This window comes from Belonocnema kinseyi, chromosome 6 (assembly GCF_010883055.1).
Source record: "Belonocnema kinseyi isolate 2016_QV_RU_SX_M_011 chromosome 6, B_treatae_v1, whole genome shotgun sequence".
NCBI lineage: Eukaryota > Metazoa > Arthropoda > Insecta > Hymenoptera > Cynipidae > Belonocnema > Belonocnema kinseyi.
The window spans coordinates 111288719-111312043 of NC_046662.1; positions in this window are offsets into that span (position 1 = coordinate 111288719).

Genomic DNA, 23325 nt, shown 5'->3' on the forward strand with positions numbered 1-23325 from the left:
GCCGTCCACTTCGAAATTCACTTTTCAAATTTTCTTTGTTTTTGTAACGTTTTACCACACTCCGAACAGTGTATCGACTGCGTCCTACACTTTTCGCTATCTGCGCGTAATATTGTCCCTTCTCGTGCAAATCAAGAATTATTTTTCTCTCACTTTCCGTCGTTTCGCGCCTCATTTTGTTTCGCACTCTTGTCACACGATTAACCTCTGCATAAGTGACCCTCCGATTGACTCCGAGTGACTGACAGATAAACGTTTCACTTACGTCGTTTCATAAATACACGTGTTTAGAGAAATTCGAATCTGTTTTCGAAAATAGTAAACTCAAAACATGATGTGCCAACACTTTGTCCCTCGCCGCTTTACCGATAATAGCTTCGGTTATATTTTTATCTAACTACATTTATTTGAATTGAATTGAAACTTACATGGTAATACTCTATGGATGAAATAAAAACATTTTATAAAATTACTTAAGTAAATCCTTCAAAGAAAAGTATATCAGACAAACGATTACTCAAAAGTTGCCTCTGTGCCTACACTTTTGCCCAGCACTGTATAAAGATGTTTTTAGGACGTCATTTTGATGTTCTGGTGCCCATAGAGAGGTCTTTCACTTTTTAGCGTGAAAAATAATCATGTCTCTTAGAGGTATCTTTGGAGCTTTTTTAGGACTAGCCCTGCGGATATCTTTGGGGCAACTTTAGGCCAGACATAGAACGTCTTTAGGACGTCCTAAAGTTGTCGTTATAATGACCCTGAGACTTAGACTTCAATGTCTAAGAATGTTCCAGGACATTTAAAGACGTCCTAAGGAGGTCTTTAGGATGTTCCAGTGCCTACTAGGAATTATTCCATTTTTAACCCATTAAATTAGAAAATATTTAATTTAGAAAAATAATAAGTGTATAATATGTATCAATATTTATTGTTCATTTCAGACAAGCAAATTAAAACCAAATATTTCAAAGTGAACAATTTGAAACCGAATTGTTTTACATAGAATCCTTTGAGTCTCTAGAATTTCGAAGGGCTTTTAAACGTTTAACGTTAAAATCGTAATTGTTTTATTTAAACAATGTTTCACTTGTAAGTAAAACTGTTAAATTTTGAAGCATAATTAACAATGGAACATGTATTATTTGTAGAAAAAATTTAGTAATTTTTAGGGATATTCAGAAGTTTTTAAAAGATTCAAAATCAACTAAAAACTTGAGTTGATTTTAGATCATTTAAACGAAGTGTGCTAACGTTTTTTTCAGAACTTGTAAATATATTTCAAAATTATCGAATTTCTCCTACAATTTTTGGAAAATCCTGTAATTTTAAAGAAACCCTTAAAATCTTCCAGGTTCTTTTTTGATAATGTTGGAAATGTCTTAAAATCTTTTTTTAATTTTCTGTTATAATAATTTGTCAAAATGAAAAACCTTTTATAATTTTCCTGGGAATTTTAAGAAAATGTTTTTATTCTTTTGAAGCTATTATCAGTTTTTAAAAAGATTCTAAATTTGTTGTTTGAAATCTGCAAAAATCTACATTTTGTTTTAAATTCGGCTGTAGATGCTTGTCCCAAAAGTTCGATACGAATACGCGAATTTTGTCGATAGAAACACTTTGTTTAAATTATTTGAGATCATTTCAAGTTCTTGAATTGAAAAATTTCTCAACTTTAATTTTAAAAGTTTGAAATTCAAGAGTTCCACTTTGAATGCTTTCATTGGTTGTTTATTACATTAAATGGAAAAATGTTTCAAATAGAGTTTGATTGTCACCTTGCATTCACCCTAAATTTAATTTTTGGTGAAACTGACATAAGCATTAAAATAATTAAACCAAATTAAAATTAACCAAACAGTTTCTTAGTCTAATGGCTGATTTGAATTTGGAGCAAATATTTCTATGCGGTTGCTATTTTTTGGCAGAAATAAAATTTATGTTACATTTTAGAAAAACAAAAAGGACGCCAAAATGTAATCCGGAAAATATACGTATTATGGGTCCAGTAGTAATTTCGAAATATACAATTTATGGCAAATCGTAATTCGCACAAATAAAAATGAGGAAAATTGATAATTTGGATAAATAAAAATTAGAGTAAATTTTGTTTCAATCGCATGCATTTGGGGGAAATGTACTCAAAAGAAAAGAAAATGTTGGGAATATTCATGTGCATCCTATACATATTATGCCTTATTTTTCATTATAACGTATGTTTTTCCGTTTCTGTGTTTATATATGAGAACTGGACGATAATTCCATAAGTCCGACTGTTTCACAACCTGTTTTTTTAGCAGTTTTAACTATATGATAAGCATAAAAATGCTCAAAAAATCCTGTAGATTTATAAACGTCGCAGAAAAAGATAACATCGTCGTTTTTATAATATACTAGCTGGGCTCAATGGCAGCGGCTTCGCCGCTGCGGATTCAGTATACTTTTTATTCCTGTTTTTCAGTTGAAAATTGGTCGTACCAACTTGGAAACCTTCGTGGGCTAGTGCACAACAACTTTGCTAAAGACCACCACATGATCAAATGCATAGTTTACGATTCTATATAGAGAACATACAAACATTCAGTTTTATGTATGTTACAGACAAAGTCCGATGTGCCGTCAGATGACCCTACAGGGTCCGGCACTCGAAGGGTAACCAACTTCAGGCCGCTCGCACAGCTGACGCATGAGCATCAGCTGTGTAAAAGTTTGCTAAATGACAGTTCGGAGTATTGTTTAGAAGCGTACAAAAGCATTTTGCTGAAAGTTAACGCGAAAAAAAATCAGTGATGGATTTCAAACGTAATAGTGTGATTGCTTTATATTTAGCTGGAAAATCACAACCAGCGATTGTTCGTGAGCTCAATCACCTTAAAGTGAATAAAGTTTTTGTTTATCGCATTAAAACTCGTTACAATAATACTGGTAGCATCGCCAAACGTCATGGGGGTGGTCATCAAAAGACTGAAACGTCACGTGAGATGGTTCAAAAAGTGAAGAAACGACTTAAGCGAAATCCCCGATGAAGTGCCAATTAAATGGCAAACGAACTAAAAATATCCGACCATAGAATCCGCCGCATACTGAAAAATGATCTCAAGCTCAAGCCTTACAAGATCCAAAAGGCGCATGACCTCATACCGAAGCAGCAACAAGTTAGACTTGAGAGAGCGAAGGAGTTGCTTCGCTTGGCCGAAAGCGGTTAATTTCCGAACATTGGGTTTTTAGACAAGAAAATTTTTCCAATTGAGCAATTCGTAAACTCTCAAAACGATAGGGTTTACTTGACCGACCGTTCATACGAGAATTTGAGTCATCGATTGGCCACCAGGAGGCAGCACCCGCAACAGATAATGGTTTGGGCCGCTGTAACCGCAGATGGGCGCTCTCCAATCGTTTTCATCGAGCCTAGCGTCAAACTAAATTTCAAATATTATCAGGAAAGTATAGTCCGGACGCCATACCCACTTCCGTCGGATTCGCGTTTGAAATGCAATGTTGTTAATGATTCTTGTTCAGGCTGATCTCCTGATTCCGAATCTGCGTGATAGCCCTCTGGCATTTATGGCGTTCTCTAGATATAAGCGATTAATTAAATTTTCATTATCAATTAATTATTGAATTACCGTTCCATATTTAAAAAATTTTTCTTTTGCATTATTGTAGAGGTAAAGAAGAGGAATAAAAGTTGTTCTGACACTTATTCGATGAGATCACTAGTTTTTGCAAAAAAGCGTGAATAGGTAAAATAATGGACAAAAATTATTATCCTTTCAGTGCAGAGTAATATTTTTGTATTTGAATTTTTTTTATTATCGAAAATATGAGTTGAAACGAACAATTTTCATAATAGACGCTATTTCTCTAAAGTTAATAATTTTCAAGATAGAAGGGTTTTAATTAACGAACGAAAAATGCCTTTTAATTAATAGTCCTGTTTCTCGACAGTGATTTGTTTTATTACAAAACGTTTAACACAGAAGCGTTCTTTAATCTATAATAAATATATTTTCATATAAATTTGATACAAAATTTATTATTTTGATATAAATACGCATCAATGTTTAAACAATCTTTATAACTTCACACAGCTTCATGGGAAAAGGATATAAAGGAGTCAAAATTTGCATAGTGCTTCTTGTAATCTCTCAGAAACCAGTGATATCATTTGTAATCGGAATCTATTAATATTCGCACCTGTAGAGGTAATGAAAATATCTCAAATAAAATTGCTTCTAACTTTGTTTCTATAGGTCCTACGAGGTTGGGATAAAGTTCAAATATTAAAAAATTTAATTGGAATCCATTCATAATATTTTTTTTTTTTTTAATTTTGATTCCTTGTAGAATTATCATTGATCATTTTTTTATTTTTTTTTTATTTGGAGATGGCCTGTGATTAGGTACAATAGGCAAGCTACTGCATGGTGGGCTCGCATGGGCACGGAGCGCGAACTTGTGCACCGAAGGTTCAAAACGCAAAGCCGTAGACTTACATATTTGTAAAAAGTCAGCCCCTGCATAAGTACACAACATAAAATATGTAAGTCTACGCCTTTGAGTTTTGACTCTTCGGTGCAGATGTTCGCGCTCCGTGCCCATGCGAGCCCACTGGGCAGTAGCTAGCCTATTGTACCTAATCACAGGCCATCTCCAAAAAAATTGAAAAATTATCAATGATAATTCTACAGGGAATCAAAATTTTTAAAAATAAATATTATGAATGGATTCCAATTAAATTTTTGAACTATTTGAACTTTATCCCAACCTCGTAGGACGTATAGAAACAAAGTTAGAAGCAATTTTATTTGAGATATTTTCATTACCTCTACAGGTGCGAATATTAATAGATTTCGATTACAAATGATATCACTGGTTTCGGAGAGATTACAAGAAGCACTATGCAAATTTTGACTCCTTTATATCCTTTTCCCATGAAGCTGTGTCAAGTTATAAAGATTGTTTAAACATTGATGGGTAATTATATGAAAATAATAAATTTTTTATCAAATTTATACGAAAATATATTTATTATAGATTAAAGAACGCTCCTGTGTTAAACGTTTCGTAATAAAACAAAGGACTGTCGAGAAACAGGACTATTCATTAAAAGGCATTTTTCGTTCGTTAATTAAAACCCTTCTATCTTTAAAATTATTAACTTTAGAGAAAGAGCGTCTATTATGAAAATTGTTCGTTTTAACTCATATTTTCAATTATAAAAAAAAATTTCAAATAAAAAAATATTACTCTGCACAGAAAGGATAATAATTTTTGTTCATTATTTTACCTATTCACGCTTTTTTTCAAAAACTAGTGATCCCATCGAATAAGTGTCAGAACAACTTTCATGCCTCTTCTTTACCTCTACAATAATGCAAAAGAAAATTTTTTTAAATATTGAACGGTAATTCAATAATTAATTGATAATGAAAATTTGATTAATCGCTTATATCTCGAGAACCCCATAAATGCCAGAGGGCTATCACACAGATTCGTAATCAGGAGATCAGCCTGGACAAGAATCATTAAGAAAATTGCATATCAAACGCGAATCCGGCGGAAGTGGGTATGACGTCCGGGCAAACATTTCGGTGGTAGACCATGGACGTTTCAACAGGACACGGCACCGTCTCACAAAGGTCGAGTGAACCAGGAAGGGCTGATAAACAACGTTCCGAACTTTATAACGTCCACACAATGGCTCTCGAACTCGCCAGACGTGAATCCAATGGATTATTCTCTTTGGGCCATTTTGGAGAAGAAGGTCCCAGCTAAAAGATACACCAGTCTCGGGACGCTAAAGAAAGCCATTGTCCGCGAGTGGGCCAAAATACCTGTAAATCACATTCGGGCAGCATTGAGATTCATTTTTGGACCATCTCAAGGCCATAGTCAAGGCAGAAGGTGGTCATATCGAACAAAAGTGCATTGATTCTGAATTTTGGATTATTTTCACACATTTTTACTTTGAATTAAATAAAAGTAACTTCACAAACTGAATTTATAGGCTTTTTAATTGGTTACACATCGAGTGCCGGACCCTGTAGTTAAATCGCGAAGTGCCGGACAGGCTCAGGCAAAGTCCGTAGTAAAAATGAAACCTATGGGGTTTACTTTTCCCGCTGCACAGTGGGCTGGCTCGAGAATTCAAAATAGTCTATAGATGACAATTGTGAACAGATTTGAAAGCTTTTTTTTAGAAATGATCAGCATTCAATTTTTAAGATAACTTATTGAGTTTATTGATCAATTTTTGCTTCAATATATTTATTCAACGCAAAATTTTAAAAAACTCAATATGTATCTTATTTAACGTAAAAAGACTTAGAAAAATTTAAATAATTAATTTTTAGTATTTTCATTATTCGAAAGTGTGAACAGTTTTCGAATTTAAGCCTTTTCAGGAAAACCCGGTTATTTAATGCTAATTTACTTTTTATTATCAAAGATAAACTGTTAAATTTTATAGATAAAAAAAACTACAATATTTATTGTAAAAACCAACTCTTTACTAAGAAAGAGCCAATAATAGATGTTTCGTTTTTAAAATTTGTTATTAAATTTCAATATAATACTCTACTGAGATCGAAAAATACTGTTCAGACAATGCTACTAGGATTTAGTATGGCAAATAAAAAATCTGTCTTTGATTAAAATAGATAAACTGAATATCTGGTTTCCAAATGGTTCAAAAATAACATTTCAAAACAAAACTTCCTTTTATTTCCGTAAACGGCAATAGTTTAATCTAGTTCCTGACGTGGTGGTGGAAGTTTGGAAGATTTGTGAATAAAAATTCTTGTACTAATTTTGGAAGTATTGTGAAAGTAAACTTTTTATCTTATGGATTGAGTTTCAGTCTACATTTCCGAATAAGTTGTTTTTATCGCTTCGGAATAATATTTATAAATTGACAGTGTTATTGAAAATTCTTAACGATGGCCGACGTAGCGGAAAATCAAGCAAATTTAATGCTGATCATTTGTAAAAAAACTTTTATATCTGGTCACAATTGCGACCTGTAGACTATTATGAATTGTAAAATCTTAAGCCAGCCTACTGGGCAGCGGGAAAATTAAACTCCATAGGTTTTCTTTTTACTCCGGACTTTGCCTGAACTTGTCGAGTACTTCGCGATTTGACTAGGCAGAGTCCGAAGTGAAAGTTCTACTTCGGACTTTGCCTGACACCGCTCAGTCAATTCGCAGGGGGACTAGGCAGACTGCGGTGTGACGGCACATCGGACTTTTCCTGTAACATATGTATATGTTAAAATTTCTCGTATGTTCGCAAACACTGGGAAATCGTCTCTCCCGTTAATAATAACTTTAAATTCGATTTTAGACTGAGTATTAAAAACTTTAACGAAATCGGCAACGAGAAACTCATTTGTTTCACAAATTATCACCTCAAATAATGCATCAGAAGTTGTTCCGCTTAGCTTTTCCAAGCGTCCACTTTAAAATCCATGATCAAATCCTTTATTTAACAGTAATCTATTTGAAAACATAAGTTGCTGTTATTTAGCTATTGTTTTACAAGTGTTAACCCCTGTAGAGACGGAATCGGACGTTAACTTGCCTTCCCTATGTTTCGATTCGTTCCTCATGGCCTGGAGGTGTTCAAGGGGTCCCATTATACTTATAACAAGGGAGTAGTGCACCATGAAATGGTGTTTTGGCTTCAAGGGCCGAAACAACTCTATGTACTGTATATGATGCTCAACAATTAAACTATCCAGATAATCGAAGCATTCGAAATCAAACTGTTTTGACATTAATATGGCTAAGATACGTCTTAACTTAATAAATAGTTGCCAAAATACATTATCTTCCTGAATTAAACGTCCAAACATAATTGGTGCATACGTCCAAAAAGTCATCATTCATGAAAAATTAATCCTGCATCGTATGCCAGAACTCCTTCAGGAAGATCATGCATTAGGTCAGCTATAATATTTCGGACGCAAGAAAAGTGACGCACATTATTAAAAACGCAGTTCTCTTTTATTTCACTTGATCCGAAATCATCGCTTTCAACGTCCGTATCATAATTAATTTCGTTTTCGAAACGGGTATTCTCAACAATAATCGCATTTTGTGCATTAACTTTGCACATTTTACACATTCTGCAAAAATGATTAGCTGAGAAACTCCCAGAGTAACCTAATATTTTGTTCAATCCAAGATTATGACCTTCGAGCACTACGAGACGGAAGTAAACTTGTATTCTCTCGGTTTTAGTTTGAACTAGTATCCCGGTTTCAACGAAATAATTGAATTCATCGATTCAATTAGGAACTACTGCACTATTTCCGCTCTTTTTTAGGTCATCATAGTGACACAACATAGCTAGAATTATATTTTGTAAACTGCTTCGATAAGTAGGAGGAATTGAGTGCAAAATAATGTATGCAGCTCCTAAATTGTGAATACCACAATGAGCACCCATACCATTTCCTGTTTCTTAAGCATAAAAAAACCATTGACAAAGCCATTATTACTTTTCCTGGGAATGCCGCACGCGCTCTTTTGAATACTTTTCCTTGCATAACGTTGGTCATAACAATGCTGAGAATTTTGAGAGAATCCATATATTCAAGAATGGAATGAAGAACATCTCCAGTTTCTAAAAAAGATTTGGGAACTGTTCGTAATTGAACTATTTGAGCGGAATCATTCCTCGGTGAATCTATTCAATTTGTTAATTCAAAATCTTCTCCTATTAAATGAGAAACAGGATCGTTTAAAAGTCCAGCCTCTCTTAACTTCTTAAGCCTCAAATGTTCAGTTCCATTTTCCTAAAGAGCTGAATGTAATACTTGGAACATGCTACTGGTTTCTTTTTTTTAATCAAGCGGGACTGCGTTTTCTAAGACAACTTTTTCAATTGTATTCTGAATCATTAGTATAGAGATAGTATTAAAATTCTGCATTTCCTCAATTACATATAGAACTATATTTCGCGGAATGGAAAGCTTGATATATAAGTTAGTTATTATGCGCATCAGTTGGAACTTAACTATTTTGGAAAAACTAGTTTCATTATTTACGGCTGGAGAACTTAGAAGAGGGGAATCGTTTGATTAATCGACATCGCCCATGCACGGAATTTTAGTCAACCCGTTAAGAAGCCTTGCATTAAAAAGTATTAGAAAATTTGAATACCTAAGAATGCCGTTTCTATCCTGAGTTGTTTAATTTTCATTAGGCGGCAAAAATTATAAGATTTCAATCTTTTTTAAAGCCGATCGGAGCTGTCAGACGTAACCTCGAATACATTAAAAACACAATTTTCGTTTGTAGCATTAGAACGCGCTCTAAAAGCATGAAATTTGCCAAATCTGGTAGGATTGTATGTAAGACATCGTCCTGAAATCGTAAAATGACCGACGCTATGTTTTAAAAAGCTTTTTGCCTGATTATTATTCGAAAAACAGTAAATAAATGTAGCAAACTTCACTAAATCAAACGGGATTAAAATTTATCTAATTCTTGGTTGCTTTGTGTTATTCAGGAAAATATTGTCAGCGCTAGATACAGAAAGGGATTCAATTTGAGAGCTAACTTCAACTACCGTAGACATTCAAAATCATTGGGTCTCACGACGAGACTGTGAAAAACGCGACAGTGAGTGATCAAAAATGTTAAATTCCTGCTATAAACATAGTTTCATAAGCGACAATGCATTTTAATGCAAATTTATAAAGGACTTAAATAATATAATGTAATATTTCATAGTATAACTGATATAATATTAATAATTTGAATCAATATTTTATCTAAGATCTCATTTTGAATGCTGTCGTTGTCATGGTGAGTAAACTACTTACGAGCATACTATTTTCGAAATAGTATTTTGAAATATTTAAACATCACATAGGCCTTTAACCGAAAAATTCAGGTACATTTTTTACGTCAGCATTTATTGCTCAGAATCCTCTATGCACCTTCTTTAGTTTCTGTTTTCCATCCCACAAAAGTTCTCTAGAACAAAAATGAAACAATAAATACACATCCGTGCAGAAAATGTCTTAAACTGCATTATAAGAAATAAAACGCTTTAATTTTGGACTATGGACTAGGACGAAGTGAAAATGCTAAAATGAATAGAATCGTTCAAGCTAAGGCGAAAAGATTTACAATATGGCAACTGAAATAAATCTGAAGTAAATTAAACATTAAAAAAAAATTCTTTTCAAGAAACGTAGTCTCCTTGATCAATTTTTCATATTCCCTGACCAGTAATATTTAAAGACCAGAATTTTGACCTTGTTACTTTTTTCACATAGGATCTCTGATGAACGAAATAAAATAATTAACAATTTTTGAAATTATTAATTTTCTATCTAAAAGTTGAATTTTCGGCCAAAATAGAGGGTTTTCGAACAAAAAAGATTAAATTTCTACAAATTAATTAAATTTTTAACAAACTAATTGAATCATTAAACAAATAGTTAAATTTTTAACCCATGAGAATAATTTCTCAAACAGCATGACAAATTTTCGATTTAGAAGTTTAATTTTCTCCCAATGAAGACATTTTTTTAACAAAATACATACGTATTCAAATTAATATTCGACTTATCAACTGAATAATATACATTTTCACAAAAAAGTAAGTTTTCAACTTAAAAGTTATATTTTCAACCTTCGAGATGTAATTTCGAACAAAAAATTAATTTTTAATCAAACAGTTACAGTCGTCACTAAAAGAGAAAATCTTAACAAAAAAGAATTATTTTCTTTAAATCAAGCAGAATTTTCAAGTAAGAAGGATACATTTTTAACCGAAAATAAGAAAATTAAAAATGCATTTTCGCACAAAAAACACAAGCAGTTACATTTTTCATTTTAAAAAATTATTTTTTTTGCAACTAAAAACCATATTTCAACTAAAAGGATAAGTCTCTAACAAAATACATCCCAGTGGGCACAAAATTTAACGACGGCTTTACGACAACATTACGACACGTTTACGACATCCTATGTCCGTGTCGTTTCCGTATCTACGATATCCTAAAGATGTCGTCAATACGACGTTTTTACGATATCATAAAGACACATTAACGACATGGACATAGGATATCGTAAAGTTGTCGTAAAGATGTAACGACGGCTTAAAGACGTCGCCAAATTTGGTGCCCACTGGGATCATTTTTTAACGAAGTGCTTTACCTTTCATCTAATGAATTCAATTTACAATCAAATAAAAATAACTTCCACCAAAATATTTGAATTTCTAACTAAATAAATAACGTGTTCTAACCTACGAAAGTGTATTATCCAAGCAAAATGACCAAGTTTTAAACAAGAAAATGGATTTCCTACAAGAAAGACGAATTTTAAACAACATGATTTTTCAAATAAATAGTAGAATCTTCAAGTGAAGAAGATAAATTTTCATTGGGAAAAAATTAAATGTCAACAAAACAATTGAATTTGTGACCAAAAAATATGACTTTTTGATCAAATAGGCGCAATACTTGCATTTTTGAAGAAATATAATTGAATTTTCAAGAAGAATGGTGGATTTTTAATCCGAAAGGACGAATATTCAGACCAAATAGATAAATTGTTAGCAAAAATGGTTTAATTTTCAACCAAAAAGCAAGACTTTTTAAGAAAATATTTTAACTTTAAACAAAATTAACGAACAAAAACAGTTGAATTTTCAACACAAAAAGTTGAATTTTTACCACAAATATTTAAATTTTCAACAAGAATTTGAGTTCTTAACGAAAAATTAAATAGTTAAAATTCAAAGATAAAAAATAGCCTTGTCAAGAAAATAGTTTCGTTTTCAATCAGCCACCAACTTTCGACTAAAATAATTAAACCGCAACCAAGAAAATCAAATTGAACAAAGTAGGTAAACTTTCATCCAAGAAATACCTATTTGTGTATCGTATTACCTAATATTTCTGAACCTGCTGTATTATTTAAAAAATTAAAAAACTTTAAACTTGGTTCTGTGGCACAAAGCTCGGCTGCAACTTGTGCTTGAGAACTGCTATCAATGTCATACCAAGTGAAAATTTTATAAACGTAACGTTGAACAAAATTCCACACTTGTTGTCGTGTGCTTGAATGATTGGCAGTTAAAGCGTGGAATGACTTAAGGCACGCGTCTAGAGCTTGTACGACTGTTTCCATCTTGTATCGCATCCCATCAATATATACGTAAATTTCTGTCAAATTGTGCAAGTCGTAACCGACAGACAAATTGGACGGCTGAAGTGCGTCCCCTCGGTTATTTATGATATCCTTTCTGCGTTTTACTTAATCATCGATATGAGTAGGATGCTGTAAATATGGAATTATTAACATATTTTGAGTTAGGATTTTGTAGAGCTAGTCATAAAAGCGTCTGAAATTGAGGAATTTTAAATGTTAAGGTTTTGAGTTACATAATTTAATTTTTAGAAGTTCTAACGATTACAAACTCAAGAATTTAAATTAAAAATTTTCCAAACTACTAAATGCCAAAAATTTCGCTTTTTAATCGTACAGAGTTATAGAAAAAGGTAAATGTTTATCATTCGTTTTTATTAAATTATATTAGTCTTGTTAAATTTATAATTTTATCTATTTTTCCCTGTAACAAATTTAATTTGAGGCTAACGAAAAGAAATGAGAAAGAAAGTTATAAGTTAATAAACCGTTTCTTACATGAACATGAAGAAAAAAGGTTTCTATCATTTCCTCATTGGACAGCTTGAAGTTTTTCTTTGCCTTTGAATTTTTTACAGTTTCTGGGTGAAATAGCAATGGCACGTACTTTACAAGGAAAGCATCTGGAAATAAAGTCCAAGAAGTTTTATTTTAATAATTTGGAATTACTGCTCTAAATATATTCATTATAGATGCAGTATAGTGCAAATATTAAAATTATTGTTTACATTATAATAAAAATTTTAGTATACCTTCGATTTCATTTGAATCTTCTGCTACTTTAGGAGATATGACCCCTCTTCTAATACATAGGATTGTGATTGCACGTGCTAAATGATCCCGGATAGTTTATAAAGCATCCATCTGAGCTTCGTACATGCGATTAATATCTTGCATCAGTAACTCATAACCAAGTTGTGTACGTAGGTTCGGGAAAAGCTGAAAGTACTCATAAACAGTCTGATTTTCCAAAAGATCTGATCTATCTTTGACGCAAAGTTTCCAATTAGTTGCTTGCTCGTAGGTGAACCCACGCATTTTTCAGATATTGTAAAGCAGTTGATCGCTCTACTATTTTCTCCGCATTCTCTTCCATTTATGTATCCGCTGTAAACATAAAATCAGTATTGATCAGTGGTTCAGTACTAAAAAAAAGTGGCCTGGCGATTTCCCGGTTCGCAAAAAATTATTGAATTATTTTAATTCTATCCATAAGAATTGCAAGTGGTTTACTGCTCTCAAACTTTTAAAATTAAATTTTAATGCGCAAGGCGCAGTCTAGTTAATGGTTTTTGTAATATTCATCAAATTATGAGAAAAAAGATTATACGTTTAAAATAATAAAATAAATAATAATTTTAATACAATTTTGATAAATAATTAAATGAGTAGTGAAAACCTTAAATTTTTCCTCGGATTTAAATGTAAATCGTCAATTCGACATTACAGAGAAGTGTAAATATCACTTCAGTTATACCTTAATTATGCGAAAAAATAATAAAATATTTTGGGATTTAAAAAAACAAGTAGAAGAAATTTATACAGTGAAGTATTCGAACCTTCAATTCACTTTTTTTGTGAAAAATAGATTGTTTAAAATAATTTTTAAAATTTCGCTACGATTCTAAAATATGACCAGAATTTAAAAAACTTATTTATAGAGTATCTCGAAAATTTCTCTTTTAAAAGAAACCAGACGAGGAATTAATTTAACTAAACTTTATTAAAGTTTTAAATTTAACTAAATTCTGAATTAAACCAAAATCTATTTACTTTTTAAATTTATCTTGATTTCATTCAAATTCTAAATTTAGGTTAACAAAATAATTTTTGAAATTTCAATAAAAATTTAAAATACGAAAACAATTTTTTTTTAAATTTATTTAGTATCTTGAAAATGTCCCTTTTTTAAAAAAGAAACCGTAACATAAATTAATTACTTTTAATACAATAATAAATATAATAATTTTAGGCCCTCATTAATTTAAATATTTTCGGTGTGCAGAGACAGCCTTGAGTCAGCTAAAGATATGGCTGGCGAAGGCCAGCGCTAGAATCGAGAAACAGAAAATCAGCGGCATGTTCAGTTTGATTTTCAATGTGCGCCTTAGCCCGCCCCTCCCGTGGACGTAGACAAAGGACGCGATTGCCATAGAAACATCGATCAGTTGAAGAGGGCAGCACCTCGATGCATGCAAAAATGTGGTGAGAGATACATATCGTTCTCCCACTCCGACCTCCCATACCGCATCTAGGCTTATAATATCTTTGCCAGATCGAGCCTGAAATTTACCTCTACGATACCTACCGTTTGGGAACCGCAAAACAGAAGGTGGATGATTACCACTGGAAGTTCGTATGTAAGCCGAAAATCCTCGATGATTGCCGATCTGAAAGCTTGGGAAGACTTCGGTGGTCTTCTGTAATACATGATACAAAACACTTTTATATTGTAGCGTAACCTAACTTAAAATATAGTATTTTGAAAATGGTAGAAAGGAGACAAATAGTTCGAAAGCGGAAAAATGAAAGGCTTCGAGTTGCAATAAAATAATTTAGCGGATTTAGCCATCTGGTATACAGGCCCAGCGCAGCGGTCTAAGATAGGCACGTCCGAGCGATTGTTTCGTTTCGTGACATTCCTTCGTAGCCCTTTTCCATCGTAGGAAAAGTGCCCTTATATTTTCAAACGAGAAGGTCCTCTGACCTGGGTGCGAACCCTGGAAGTGCGTTTTCGAGTACACAGTTCAACACCCGACACGGTTCAGAATACTTCATCTCCCGTCCCGATTTTCTTTAAATATTCATGTAAATTCTAATTTGTTTAATTGTTTGAATAAATTATTCATTGTTAGTGAATCACGACTTATTCACTTAAACTTTAAATATCATGTGATATCCTTCACTTCCCATATGAGAACACAATAAATTGTTGACCCCGACGTGATCGTGAAGTGTGCTGTCGTGAAAGTGCAGAAGTGAAGTGAACAACTTTGGTACTAGTGCTAGGCGATAAGGGTATAAAAAAATGGCTGGCGACGACATCAATTCCGAGAATCAAAGCAGTTCGTCGAACGGAGAAGTGAGTGCACATGCGGTTGCGATGTGCGTACCAACTTTTTGGTCGGACAAAATTTCGCTGTGGTTCAAACAACTGGAAGCACAGTTCAGTATTGCCGCAATTACTCGGGACTTTACAAAGTTCAGTTACGTGATAGCGAATCTCGAATCGAAATATATTGAGAAAATCGAGGACATAATCGCGAATCCGCCGGAACAAGGACAATACGATGCCGTGAAAGCCGGTCTGATTAAAACATTGTCGGATTCCAGCAGCATGCGCGTAAGAAAACTATTAGAAAGGGAAGAAATTGGTGATCGAACGTCATAGCTATTTCTCCGACATCTAAAAAATTTAGCGGGCTCGAATTTAAATAAAGGCTTTTTAAGAAACTTATAGTTAAATAGAATACTCGTTTCGACTTAGCACGTTTTAGCACCGATGATGGAAAAATCTTTAACGGCAATGGCTGAGATGGCCGACGGTACCGGACAGGTAACCTGTCCCTCACATCGAGGACTGCGCCGGGACTCTTTACGGACGTGCAGTATTCTCCACAATGGATCTGGTAAGAGCGCATCATCACATCCCTGTAGCACCGGAGGATGTGGGAACAACAGCTGTAGCACACCTTTTGGTCTATTCGAGTTTCTATGTAGTCCTTTTGGATTGCGTAATGCTGCGCAAACTTTTCAGCGGTTCACTGATCGTGTACTGAGCGGTTTAGATTTTTCCTATGTGTACATTGACGACATTCTTGTTACTTCAAAAGATCATTTAGAAAACGAGGAACATTTGCGATTATTGTTTAAACGATTAAGTGAATATAACCTCGTTTTCAATTCCGGAAAATGCATTTTTGTTGAAAATCAAATAAAATTTCTAGGTTACATTGAATGCACAACTCTGTGGGTCTAAAAAGAACAACGCTCGGATCACGTGGACTCAAGATTTATAACGCGCTTTTAATGATTTAAAAAACGATCTAGCGAATAGCACAATGCTACTAGGCAGTCTGATAAGTCCCTGAAAAATGAAACACGGAGACGTTTTTTTGGCCAAAGTCGGTTTTATTTTTCAACATACTCTCCTTTTAGGTCGATACAGCGAGTCCAACGATTTTCTAACTTTTTGATACCGTCCGAAAAGTACTCGATCGGAAGGTCTCCAAAATACGCCTCATTTTCAGCTATGAGCTCCACATTTGAGTAAAAACGCTTACCGGTGAGCCATCTCTTCAGCTTAGGGAACAAGTAATAGTCGCTGGGGGGGGGCCAGGTCTGGTGCATACGGTGGCTGAGGAACCAATTCTAAGCCGATTTCATGCAATTTTGCTTGTGCAACTAAGCATGAATGAACAGGCGCATTGTCGTGATGATAAGGCTGTTTTTTCTTCTTCAAATGCGGTCGTTTTTCGGCGATTTCGATTTTCAATCGGTCCAATAATGATGAATAGTATGCTCCGGTTATGGTTTTACCTGTTTCAAGATAGTTCACGAATATTATGCTATGTGCATCCCAAAATACGGAGGCCATAACCTTTCCGACCCATTGTTGCGTTTTTGGACGCTTTGGAGCACTTTGGCCCGGTGGAACCCACTGTTTTGTCTTTTGCGTTGACTCAAAAGTGTAGTAGTGGATCCAGGTTTCATCCATGGTTATGAATCGGCGCAAAAACTCTGTCGGCTTACGCGAAAATAATGCCAAATTCTGCTGGGAAGTTGTCACACGAATTCGTTTTTGGTTCACTGTGAGCAAACGCGGCACCCATCGCGCGCAGAGCTTCTTCATGCCCAAAACTGAATACACGATATTGCCCACACGTTCCAGTGATATGCCTACAGCAGTAGCTACCTCTCTCAATTTCACTTTGGGATCATTCAACATCATATCATGGATTTTTTCGATATTTTCTGGTGTAGTGACCTCTTTTGGGCGCCCAGATCGTTCAGCATCAACTGTGCACGTACGGCCACAACGAAACTCGGTAAACCACTTAAGAATCGTTCCAATAGACGATGCAGAGTCCGGGTAATACTTATTCAGCTTAGCCTTGGTCTCGGATATCGTTTTCTTGCGAAGATAGTAGTGTTTGATCAAAACTCGAAACTCAGATTTTTCCATATTAAAAAAAACTCGGAGGCTAGTCGCTTCTCAGTGCTGTAACTTGTAAATACGTGAACATAAATGGCTGAAGTTTTGAAAGGCGTCATTTGAAGGATCAAGCTCGACGAAAATGGTTCACATTAGTGAATACTAATGCCATCTCTTAGAATTTTCAGGTACTTATCAGACTGCCTAGTATTTTATTAGTGTCCCTTTTAAAAAAACGATGGGAAACGATTTCAGTTTTCGTTGACGGAATATTTATTTTAGCGTCTTGGTCCCTTCTTTCCTTAGAAAAACTAATTAAATAGCTTTTTTATGACTGACTGAGTGTCAGTTTCTTTAAAGTAAAAACCTTTTATTAAAAGAAGTACATTTTCCAGAGACAGATTCTTAAGAGGGTTAAATTTTATACTTGTGAACAATTTAGACAAAATTCAATATAAATTAAAAATGTTTCTCAGAAAATCTCTGTCATCTATAGGAACTATTAAGTAAGGTCTTATGTGCTAACTTACTCTAAGTGCATTCATTTACCCGAGAAAAGAAACAGGCTTTCTGGTTCTTTTCTCGGCTTGTCTCACGCCTGTCTCGTTTTTGCCAATAGAAAGATAAGAGAGTTTGAGAACAATAATAAAAATTGCGAAATATAATTTTAAATTTAGCGATTAGGCCTTTATGGTAAGGCGGTGTTCTTCTTTACCATGCAAAAAGGGTTGAGTTCTACATGATCCCATAACAAGATGAGCGCGGGATACGCGATCATCACACTACACCACTGGTATTTATAATCATGTACAGCAACACTACTTAAATATATGCTAATTGACGTATTTCTTACAAGCACCCTGATCTTTAGTTGCATTCTCGTAATTCTTCGCAGTACCACGCAAATTGTGCTTTACGTTAATATATCTACTGTATAGTTTTCCTTTATGCAATGTTCTAGCACTAGTTTTTATTTGAGGTTTTCCAGCAATAAAATAAGTTTTCTCAGCATCAGTTGGGTAAGCTGAATTAATTTCACGTGCAGCTCTTATGGAAATTTCTTTATCAATCCTGTAACAATTATATGGTGTCATTATGCAAATATGGTACTAATTAAAGATCGTGCGACATATTTTTTTTTCTCAAAAATTCTTTTAAATTACGCGGATATTTACCTTTAAGATAAGTGGAAGAAAGTGTTTTATTTAGGCTTTTTTCGCAATATATCTGAAAGAATAGTATTTCTGAATGTTTAAACAAAATATAATTAAGCCCAGGATCCTCAGTTTGTAAAAAATATTTTAATATGAAAATATTCGCCCTTCAGATTAATTATGACCAATAAAAAGAAATATACAAAAAGGATAACAAAACTTTCAAACATTAATTGGGAAAACTTCCACCTTTTGTGTATTGATTAAAAATAGTATAAAAATTACTAAAATACTAATACGCAGGCTGCTGCATAGGTCTTGCAGTAGAAGGAACCTAGCAAGTTCGCGCTTGTTACATTGAGCACGTACATAGCTGTCGAGACTTGCAAGTTCATACAAGTATACAGTGTGTCCTCACATTCAGTACGTTCGTTGTAGTAATGGGCGATCCTGAAAAAAGTATCGATCCTTGATACTCGATACTTTAAGTACCGTCGATCCGATCCGAGTTCAAAAATCGTTAGAAAAAGTGTCAATACCAAAGTATCGATACTGTTGGATCGGCGCATGCTCAATAGCTTTCTATAAATGTTTAGGTTATTAAGATTATATCACCAAAAAAATGGAATTTATTGTTATAATATTATCCCTTCTTGGAATAACTACTGCGCATACATGTTTTATTAAAAATTAAACTAAAAATATATTTTCTTTTTATATATTTGGTAATTGGTATTCATTATTAAAAAATAACGTAAAAATTATTTTTCGGAACAGTAAATTACTTTTTAATGCGTCAAATGTTTTTAAAACCATTATGTTCAATCCCATCGAGAAAAGTATCGATACGTCGATGCATCGACCTGCGAAGAATTGAATCGAAGATCGAAGGATCGAGTACTTTTGTACTCGATTCTTCACGGGCTCGGTGAGGATCGCCCATCACTACTATCGGCGAGAAAACTATAGGCATCTGCCTTTGAAGTTTAACAACTCAGTCAAAAAAAAAAAAATGCTAGCGCAACAAAAAAACAATCATATAAAAGCTGAAAGTGTTCTACCTAAATGAGCTTGAAGGCGTTTATGTAAAAAATGTTTGTGCTTAGGAGACTGAAAAATGTAAAAAAGCAAGGATTTTCGGGTACATTTAAGAACAGTCAAGTTTAGAGCATTATTTCTTATACAAGGGGCGATGTGAAAAATTTTAAAAAATTCAGGAATATGAGGAAAACCGTTTTTCACAAAAAATTAGACGAACGCATCCTTCCGGGTGATTGAAAATAAATACAGAGCCTATCCATTGTAGTTTGCAGTTTGAATAGCTTTCATATCTGTATTAGAACTGAAGGTATATAGTTGCACATTTTTGTACTTTTAAGAAACAATTTTTAATTTTTTTAAATTTCTCAACTGCAACTGGTTCACAACAGTTTTCCTCATATTCATGAATTTATTTAAATTTTTCCTATCGCCCCTTGCATAAGAAATCATGCTCTAAACTTGACAGTTCTTAAATGTACCCGAGAATCCTTACTTTTTTTACATTTTTCAGCCTGCTAAGCACCAAACTTTTTTACATGAACGTCTTCAAGGTCATTAACAAATATACTTTGATATCACAAAAAGAAATGAAACCTATTGGAAAATTTTACTTTTTTCGACCATTTAAAATTTTTTATTTTTTACCCAAAAACCAATAATTTTAATACAGGGTGACTATTGAGCCAGAAAATGGCTTGAAATTCTTGAAACCTGGAAAAACCAGTACATTATTTTTACAATACGATTCTAAATTCGTTAAAAACTATAAAGAATTCATTAAACGCTTTTATTAAATTTCAAATGCTATGTACAACTTTTAGGTATTCTCCCTACGACTAGCATAGAGCGTCACTTCGTTTCATACTGAGAGGAAAATAATAGACCAAATACATGGAATTCTATCCCTGTGAAGTTGTACTCCCATTATTAAAAATTTAATATTCTTTTTAGAGTTCTTGGTGCCTCTTCAATAGTTCTGGAGTTCTTTATATGTTTTAGCAATAGTTCTGATGAGTGAAGCATTGAAAAATGACTTTTCGAAAAGAGAGGGCTAACTTCACGCCCCCCCCCCCCCCCCCCCCAATTTTGCAAATGTGAACTTTTTTTTGGACTTGTGGGTAGTTAAACATAGTCCTAGAGTTCCTAATCATTTCAGAAACTAGTTCCGGCTAATGTCACCAAAAAACCGGGTTTCAAAAAAAGCAAGCCCCCCACTTTTTGAAAAGTTGACTTTTTCTTCAATTATGCTCTGGTCCCAGAAGAGTTTTGGAGTTCTTTAATAAAAAAAATTGAAAATTAAAAAAAAACTCAAAAAACAACATTTCCAAAAATACAAAATGTTGAAAAATTTCTCGATTAAATAAATCAAAAGTTCTCTTTATAGTTCTATATTCATCAACAGGGCTCTTACAAAAAAGTCCCATAACACTTTTTGATGAAGTAAAAATTCAAAAAACTGTAGCACTTTTAAGAAAATTCAAAATTTTGGAATTTTAAAATGTTGGGAGTTATAGGAGTTCTGATCAGAGTTCTGAAATTTTCATGCTATATATGAAAAAAGTAATATACAACTTTTCAATCAAGTCAAAGTACGAAGAACTATGGCAATTTTAAGAAAATCCAGAATTTTGGAATTCCTAAATGTTGAAAGTTCTCAGAATTCTGCTCAGAATTCTGGACTTCTTCATATGAGTTCTATAAAAAAGTGTTATAAAACTTTTCCTTCCAGTTAAAATTCGAAAAACTATGGCACTTAAAAGAAAAACAAAAATTTTGAACATTCCAAAAAGTTGAGAGTTCTAAGAGTTCTGATTAGAGTTCTAGACTTCGTTATGAAAACTCTACAAGTATGTATTTTACAAATTTTTACTCAAGTCAAAATTCGAAGAACTTCGGTACTTTTAGAAAATCAAAATTTTTTAAATTCCAAAATGTCAACAGTTCTAACAGTTCTGATCGGAGTTCTGGCCTTATTAATGACAGCTCTACAAAACAGTGTTACAACACCCTTCAATCAGATAAAAATTTGAAGAACTTCGGCACTCTTTAAAAAATCCAAAATTTTGAAATTCCACAATATTGAGAGTTCTAAGAGTTCTGATCGCAGTTCCAGACTTATTAATGGCAGATCTATAAGAAAGTGTTATAACACTTTTTGATCATATGAAAATTTGAAGAACTATGACACTTTTAACAAAAACCAAAATTTTTCGAAAATTTTGAGAGTTCTAAGAGTTCTGGTGAGTGTTCTGGAGTTCCTTTTGAGAGCTCTACAAAAAAGTGTTATAAAACTTTTCGATCAAGTCAAAATTTGAAGAACTATGGTATCTTTAGAAAATACAAACGCTTTTAGGGAAACCCAAAATTTTGAACTTCACCAACTTGAAAATTTCTAAAAATTCTGGTTGGAGTTCCGGACTTCTCTATGGGAGCTCTACCAGAAAGTCTTATAAAATTTTCCGATCAAGTAAAAATTCGAGGAAGTCTAGCACTTTTAAGAAAATCCAAAAATTTCGAATTCCAAGATGTTAAGAGTTCTAATAGTTCTGATCAGAGATCTGGACTTATTAATGACAGCTCTACAAAAAAGTGTTGTAAAACTTTTCGATCATAACAAAATTTGAAAATCTGCGGCATTTTTTGTTTCGAAAAGAAAACAAAACTACACTATGTTTCTTTTATTGAAGCTAAAGAAATTTCGAATTCGACATATTCAACCGTTTCAAAAATGTGTGCATAGGACTCAATAAGGAAAAAACATCTTTTTTGGCCATTTTCAAAAAACTCTTAATCAAGTAAAAAATTTTTTGCAAATAATAATTTGTTATTATTATTGACTAGCAAAAACTATACATAAAAAAATCTGCCATAATTTTCGAAGCAATAGGGAAATTTTTTTGAATTCAAAAAAAACTTGAATTTTCAAATAAAAAAAAGGGAACGGAAGAAATTAACCGATTTTAAAATGTAAGTCTAAATTCTGGTAATTCGTGAATTTCTTGAATTCTCTAAAATCCCTAAATTTCCTAAATTCCCTGAATTTCTTGAATTCCCTAAGTTTCTGCAATTCTATGAATTCCTTGAATTCGCTGAATTCCTGGTAGTTTCAAAATTCTTTAAATTTCCCGAATTCCTTGAATTTTCACAACCTGGAAGTTTGCTACAGATATGGATTTAAAAGTTGTGTAATTAATTTAAAAAGAATGTAACAATCGAATCGAAAAAATAAAAACACACCTCAATTCGCTTTCGAAAAGTATCGATGCGTGTTTTTTTGGCATTTTGTTTGAACCATTGTTTAAACAATTACGTCACTGTTTATAGTTCTGCAATTGTTATAAAAAACATAATTGCTGGATTGAAAAATGAACAAAACCATTGCATTCCTGTCGAAAATATCTCGATGCGGTTTTTTGTAAGCATTTTAAAAAAATACAGCAATTTTTTAGCGTACTTTTGCTGATTGCCTGTGGATATGGATATTTGTTGTCTTCGCAATTTGTTTTTGCAGATCTGTTTCAAAATAAATTATAAAAAATAAGTGTCCTTACTTTTCTGCCTCTCCCCCTCTTTATGTAGACCACCTATATTTGGTAACTTTAACATTTGCATAATGCTCCAAGTAACCCCCTTCACCAAAGGCGTTACGTATTTTTTGACTGGCCCCTAATTGGATTGGTGACACCTTCTGTTGTGTCAGTAAATGTACTCTGCATTAGTGTGTGTGCGCTTTCCGCTATTCCCAAGTACCAATTCAGAGTATGAAGTTTACAAACGATGGACTTGTCAAATTGGATATTTA